Source organism: Nicotiana tabacum, chromosome 1, assembly GCF_000715075.1.
Source record: "Nicotiana tabacum cultivar K326 chromosome 1, ASM71507v2, whole genome shotgun sequence".
Lineage (NCBI taxonomy): Eukaryota > Viridiplantae > Streptophyta > Magnoliopsida > Solanales > Solanaceae > Nicotiana > Nicotiana tabacum.
This window is the reverse complement of record NC_134080.1, coordinates 108,984,747-108,992,847: the sequence shown is the minus strand read 5'-3', so window position 1 is coordinate 108,992,847 and position 8,101 is coordinate 108,984,747.

Sequence of the window (8,101 nt, the reverse complement as noted above, 5' to 3'; positions counted from 1 at the left end):
TTGAGTCTATGTACTGAACTTGAATTTCTTTGTTTATGACTCTGAACTTTTCTATACTAGATTTTTCTAATTAGCATGACAGTTCTTTCTTGTTTGACATGTCTGTATGCTTTATATATGAAGAATTCTTCCTTTAAAAAGGTTTTGCCAATTTGTGATTGATTCAAAATTCCTTTTAATAAGGTTCGATTGATTGTTACTGATTTTCTTTAATTAAACCTTTCTTCACCTTTTCTGGTTGGATTCATTCATACCAAAACTCAATTTCTGATTTTTACTAGTTGTTGATTGATTTCCTTTCCTTATTTGCACAAACCGTGTTGCTATCAAACTCTTTCCTTAAATAAGTTTCTGTGTATTTACCCTTCCTGTACTGCTTTGGAAAAGATTTTTGATCAAATTCTCTCCTTATTTATTCTACTCGTTTGAAATCAGAATCCCTTAATTAAAGGGAGACCTTATGTAATTGATTACAAACTATTCCCTTACCTTTTCTTACTTGTTTTCTGCACTATAAGAGGGGCACGACCCTTCTGCACTTAGACACCTTGAACCTTCAGTTCAACACTTCGAATTCAATACTTTACACACACACCTCTCAATTTCAATACTCTTTCAATACTCTACTCTCTTCTGAGATCTTTTGTACTATTAGCTTGCAACTTGGTTTACGAGACTTCAGCTTTCACTTATTTGTTTCCCTGAAACTGGTATACCTTAATTTTGATTTCAACACCATCCCTATGTGTTTACTTTACAGTTGCTACACTCCTGTCTACTTTACTGTTCATGTTCTATATTGAATATGCTACTCTCTCTTTGCATCTGATGTTTGTTATGAACTCCCTATACCTCACTGCCTTCTATGTGTTTGAGTTGAGGTTCATGGCCTGACATTATCTAAATTGCTACTTAGGTATGAACCCGATCCTCAATGGATCCCAACTCTCAAAATGTGGCTAATAGGCTAGTCAGGGGTGTGCTAGCACTCCTGATTGTTGGGCACGACCACTACCCTGCCATGGCTCTCCCTGATTTTCCCCCTTGTGCACTTACACTTACTCTTAGATTTAATGTTGTTCCCCCCTCTTATGAGCCTTGCTTTGGGACCTTGAGTTCCCTCTAAACTGGGACATTTGAAGGCTGGCATTTCCACACTGCACCATGTTCTTAATTTTGCAATATATATTTGGGTTGTAAGCACTGCCCGGAGTCTATTTGAGGCTCTTGAGGAACTCTGACACATCCCAAATAAGAGAAGGCTTTGGAAATCTGATCCTGGAAGTTGGTTCATCTCATATTGTTGGACCTTGAGTCTAAATTAGGCTCCTTGGTTGTAGCTTAATTTCTGATGTAATTTTAATTTTCTTAATTCATTATGGTCTGTAATATGTTGTAATAACTTATGGGGTCCTAGTGAAAGGGGAGGGTAACTTATGTATGCAAAGGGTAGACATCATGCTCATAGGTGTTACTATTTACAATTTCTGCACTTCCGCATTTCGTTAGAAATCGTGCCTATAGTTTCTGCACTTCCGCATTTCGTTAGAAATACTGCCTATAGTTTCTGCACTTCCGCACCAGAAACCCTGCCTATAGGTTTTCTGCATTCATGCACGTCATATAGAAATCCTACCTATAAGTTTCTGCATTCATGCACGTCATATAGAAATCCTGCTTATAGTTTTCTGCATTCATGCACGTCATATAGAAATTCTACCTACAGTTTCTGCACTTCTGCATTTTCATCTATCATTCGGCAAACAGTTACAGGTTAAGTAATAATAAATTTCATTCTAGATACCATGTCTATAGGACCTCTACACTTTTATCTTCTTTTTAAAACCAACAACGCCTAGAAATTATGCCTACAAGAGTAATCTTTGAATCTGATTCGCTTATTTCATCTGCGAGTTTAAAATCAGTTGCAATGTTGTCTAAAATCTGCGGAACTTTCGTTTTCTATAAGCAGTAAGTCTTCTTTAAAAATCAGAGCAATCATTGTTAGATACCATGCCTATAGGTTTCACCTAGGCAAACCATTAGGTAATTGATTAACTGCATCAGTCTTTGAAAAATTACAACCAGGGAAGGCTAATTCGGACTCCTCATCAGAGAAATATGTGATGAATCAGCCTATCCTACGCTTTAATTTGATTTTAGACCATAACCAGTACTTGTAAGTCATGCTAGCCAATTTGTCTCTTTAAATGAGGAGGCCTGTTTGAGCCCTTTAAACTGTTATGTGTTCTCCCCATACCTGCCTTATATGTTTTGATTGTCGCCTTAGAATTTTATCCTTTTAAAACTCTAAAAAGCCAAATTTCCCTTCCCTTTAGGACTAATAGTCCCAAATGCCTCCGGGACGGATATGATTGGGGCGAGTACTAGCATGCAATAAGTAACGACACCATTCTGCGCTTTACTACCTTAACGGGGTAGGAAGGGTAGATATGGATATGATGACCGGTGCGCTAATACCACGTGCAACCCCTCTTCTGAGGAGCAATTGCCGGGTATTGCATTGATGTGATCCATATTGTTTGTAAACCTAGGACCTCCTTTTTTTAACTTGTTTTATTGTCCGAATTATTTCCTTAAAATTTCTGCTTTCTTTATCCTCTTCAAACTTTCAATTTGCTTGCAATAATATGTGAAAATCCCCCTTCTATTTGAGGCCCTTAATTGCTTGTTTGATTATGTGAAGTCACAATTGTAACATGGTCGGGAACCACACTAGTGGATCTTGAGGGGTGCTTAACACCTTCCCCTTGAGATAATTTCTATCCCTTACCCAAACTTTGGTTCTTCAAACTCAAACCCTTCTTAGTGTCCTAATGCACTTAATCATTAGGTGGCGACTCTTCAAGTTCCAAAACCCAATTCCCAAAAGGGAACGAGTTGTCCTTCCAAATGTCACAAGCCCGATTTTCGTGAGAAAAAGGGGGCACGACAGCCGTCTCTCAGGCTAGAGGCACAGACTTCCGCTACTCGCACTTCGGAGCAGATGGCTCCTTAGTTTCAGACTCCAGCAACTTAGCCAGTTGGGGTTGTTCAGCGAGGGGTTGTGGCTTAGACCGCTGATAGAGCAGCTATGTCTGCTGATGCCTTGTGGAGATTGAACAAGTTCACCAATCTTTTGACTACTACCTATGGCGGTACATCTTTAGAGGATCCCAAGGACTACTTGGACAGTTATCAAGAGGTTCTACGAAACATGGGGATAGTGGAGACCAATGGGGTCGACTTTGCTGCTTTTCGTCTATCGGGTTACGCCAAGACTTGGTGGAGGGATTATTGTTTGTCTAGACCACCTGGGTCACCGGCTTTGACTTGGGACCAGTTCTCTCAGCTATTTCTGGAGAAGTTTCTTTCTATCACTCAGAGGGAGGACTATCAGAGGAAGTTTGAGCATCTCCAGCAGGGTTCCATGACCGTCACTCAGTAGAAGACCAGATTTATTGCCTTGGCCCGTCATGCTCTTCTTATACTTCCCACCTAGAGAGAGAGGGTGAGGAGGTTTATTAAGGGACTAACTCAGCCTATCAGATTGCAGATGGCTAAGCAAATAGGGAGTGAGATTTCTTTCCAGGATGTAGCCAATGTGGCTAGGCGAGTTGAGATGGTTCTATCACAGGGGAGTGGTGAGGGGTCTGACAAAAGGCCTCGTCATTCGGAGAGGTTTAGTGGTGCCTCGTCTGGAGGCAGGGGTTCTTTTAGAAGGAGCCATCCTCCTAGGCTGTTTCATTTAGAACTTTAGGCTTCTCATGGTGCTCCAAGTGGCCATGGTTCTTATATGCATTATTTTGATCAGTTGCCCTATAGTGCACCACTAGCTCCTCTCAGTACACCTCTGCTCTAGAGTTTTAGGGTGGTTACTTAGGCCGTCAGGGTCAATTTCAGGCTCAGCAGTCTCATCAACCGAAGTCTTGTTATACATGTGGTTATCCGAGGCACATTGTTAGGTTTTTCCCTCGAGCCTCGAGCAATTCTCAACACTAGGGTTCTCGTGCTATGGTTCCAGCACTGGGTGTTCCATTGCTTGCTCAGCCAGCTAGAGGTAGGGGTCGAGGTGTTAGAGGTGGAGGTCAGGCTGTTAGAGATGGAGGTTAGGCAGCTAGAGATGGAGGCGAGCAAACAGGAGGCCGTCCTAGGGATGTAGTTCAGAGTGGCGGGGCTCAGCCCCGATGTTATGCTATTCCCGCCAGACCTGAGGTTGAGGCTTCTGATTCAGTTATCACATGTACGATTTCAGTTTGCAGTAGAGATGCTTCAGTTCTATTTGATCTAGGGTCCACATATTCCTATGTGTCATCTTATTTTGCCCCTTATCTAGTTGTGCCCCGTGATTCTTTTAGTGCTCCTGTATATATGTTTAGACCAGTGGGTGATTCTATTGTGGTAGATTGTGTCTATAGTTTGTGTGTGATTGTTATTGGGGGTCTTGAGACTAGCGTAGATCTCCTACTTCTTGATATGGTCAATTTTGATGTCATTTTGGGGATGGATTGGTTTTCACCTTATCGTTCCATATTGGACTATCACACCCAGACCGTGACCTTAGCCTTGCCAGGGTTGTCTCGATTGGAGTGGAGAGGTATTCCTGGGCATTCTACCATCAGGGTTATCTCTTATATGAAGGCTTGACGTATGGTCGAGAAAGGGTGTTTGGCTTATTTGGCTTATGTTCGTGATTCTAGTGTTGAGGTTCCTTCTATTAATTCTGTGTCTGTGGTTCGGTAATTTCCAGAGGTGTTTCCTGCAGACTTGCCGAGGATGCCACCCGACAGGGATATTGACCTTTGCCCTGATTTCGCTCTGGGCACTCAGCCCATTTCTATTCTGCCATATCGTATTGCCCCGCTAGAGTTGAAATAATTGAAGGAGCAATTGCAAGATTTGCTTGATAAGGGCTTTATTAGACCTAGTATCTCGCCCTGGGGTGTGTCAGTGTTGTTTGTTAAGAAGAATGATGGATCGAAGAGGATGTGTTTAGATTATCGTCAGTTGAACAAAGTCACCATCAAGAACAAGTATCTGTTGTCGAGGATTGATGATTTATTTGACCAGCTTCAGGGTGCCAAGGTATTTTCAAAGATTGATTTGAGGTCTGGCTACCATCATTTGAGGATTAGGACATCTGATGTCCCTAAGACAGCTTTTCTCACTCGGTAAGGGCATTATGAGTTCTTAATGATGTTATATGGGTTGACAAATGCCCCAGCAACATTTATGGATTTGATGAATCGAGTGTTTAAGCCATACCTGGATTCTTTTGTGATTATTTTCATTGATGATATCTTGATCTACTCCTGCAGTCAAGAGGAGCATGAATAGCATTTTCGAGTCGTTCTCCAGACTCTGAAGGACAACCAGTTATATGCTAAGTTTTCGAAATGTGAGTTTTGGTTGAGTTCAGTTGCATTCCTGGGACATATTGTTTCAGCAGAAGGTATTCAGGTCGATTCTAAGAAGATTGATGTAGTTAACGACTGGCCTAGACCCACATCAGCTACAGAGATCCGTAGTTTGTTGGGTTGGACGGGTTATTACCGTCGGTTTGTGGAGGGGTGATCGGATCCAACCCTACACCACTATAGAGTGGCAAGAGCGGTCGATGCAGCTTTTACCTGATAAGGTCGGGATTGAATCCATAGGGAGCTAAGATATATTTGGAGTTAGATTCATTCTTTTGTTTGTTTTCTCTTTCTAATTTTATACTAATGATGCACAAAATTAATCTAAGTAGATATTTTTGTAAGGTTTTCTAAATTGGTAAAGAGGCACTAGGGAAGTGACTTACTCCTACGTGAGTATCTGATGGGATCTAGAACTTAAGGCAATAATGTTATAGTTGGGATCATGATATAGCCAATGCACGTAATTACTCATTCTATACCTCTCGGTAGTTTGAGTGACTTTGCCCTAATTGGCTTTCTCAAGCCCAATTGGGTGTTCAATTTGTGCAAGCAAAGTTGGCTCAAGTCGGGTATTACTATCTCTAGATTTAACCCTTTAATTGGGGCTATCAATCTCTTGATTACACCACAATTTCTTGTTGGCCTGAATTTCCTAGACTTAAGCTCTCTTTCTCAAGAAGAGTCTAAGTCAAAAAGGCAAAAATTAGTGTTTGCAACCACCAATTCAACATAAAAAGCACAAATCAGCCAAATATCAATCACCCATAAATATCTAAGCCCTAAAATAGGCGACCCATTAAATACCCACACTAGGGTTGAGCCACAAACCTAGCTAATGGGTCTAGCTACTCATAATAACTGAAGAAATCAAAGATTGAGATGAAGAATAACCCATAAAATGTAATTAGAAGATAAGAATCTAAGATTAATTGCTAAACAAGCTACAAAATTACTCAAAAAGGCAAAAGTAGGTGGTTCACTTTCTTAGCTAAAGATAACATGACCTAAAAATCTGAAAAAGAAGTATTTATACACAGCTAAATTTTCCGGACAAACATGCCCCTGATGGAGGTACCGCTGATAGAAGAAAATGGACCGATGCAGTGGTAAGGCTACCGCGGCCGCATAAAATCAAGCGCGGACCGCGGTCTTCAACATTCAGCTCAACTGCAGACTCTCTGAATCTCTCCTCAACTGACCGCGATAAAAGGACCGCTGTCATGGTAGAGATACCGCTGCCGTACAAAATTACCGCGATCAGTGGTGACTTAAAGTTCCAAAAATGCAACTCTCTGATCTTTTCCACTGCGGACCACGAGATCAAGACCACCTTAGCGGTGGTTCCTCCGTGTCTGCGGTTGATTTTTCGATGTAGCGCTCAGTTGACTCAGTTTTTGGCTTGTGCAGGTTTCACTCTTTTTTCAGCTGGTTTTGACTTTATTGTCTCTTTTTGACCAAACACTACAAGCAAGCACAATAAGTTAGCTTTTGGGAATACTTGTACACACTTTTAATCTAAAACTCAAGCAAAAAGGAGCATAAAATATACTAGAATCCCTAGTTATCAACTCCCCCAAACTTAAGCTTTTGCTTGTCCTTAAGCAAACAAAGTAATTCCCACCTCCTCAAGTTAAAAGAAAGGTAAATTCAGCAGTCCTAAAGTAACCTCATCAAGAATCAATTGGGACTAATAATTACCCTCAACTCAAATACATTATCAACAATACACAACCTTTTTAGCACCATGGCTATAGTGCGACACAAAAGCATCAAGAGTTGACTCAACTCATCAAGGAAACTCTTTCTGTTACATTGATCGTTGTGGAACCCAAACTCATACTCCTCAACTCTCCATAAGCAAACCTCAGTTTTATATTGTAGCACTCAGAACGAGGATTGTGGAAAATACACTCATCTCTCTCAAAAGAAGGTCACAAGTCTGGCTCTAAGTACCATAAGCTTGCCCCTTATGTGAGTCACCACTAATGTAAGCGCACCAAACTCAAGATCATATAGGGCTTTCTGTAAGGCCCTATGAAAACTTGTACTCAGAACCTGGTAGCTCGTAGTGCCAAGTCCCGAATATGTGTTCGGACCCTTTATACTGATCTAGCATTTAAAAATCAGGAATCAAGTTTTCCAGAAAAGTGCTATTATGCAGTCCAGAATGTGGTCGCAAATCAAGTATACGGACCGCATTTCTGTCGCAAAGTGAGCCAGGATGTTAGTCAAAATTTAGGTCAAAATGCGGCCCATTATGCGATCGCATAACTGGTATGCGGACAGCATTTCGGCCGCAAACTCAAATAGAATGTTCAGAGTTTTGGAGAACTTTCGCGGTCCATTATGTGAACCGCATTTCCTCTTTGCGATCGCAAATGCGATCGCATACCTAACTTGGGGCTCCAATTTTTCTAACTTTTAAACCCGACCCCTTCTTCAATAAAACACCCTAACCCTTCATTTTATAACATTTTCTGAACAAAACTAGAGAGAGGGAAGAGAGAATTCTTGAGAGAGAAAGTCTTATCTCCATCAATTTGATTTTTTTCAAAGTCACCCAGGCCGGGAAATTTCAAGTAATTGTCTTCATCTCCGTTCTTGCAGGTAAAAATCCCCAACCCTTTTTCATTTGTTTTCAGATTTAAACAAAAAGGGGGATTCTCATGCATTGATTCTTG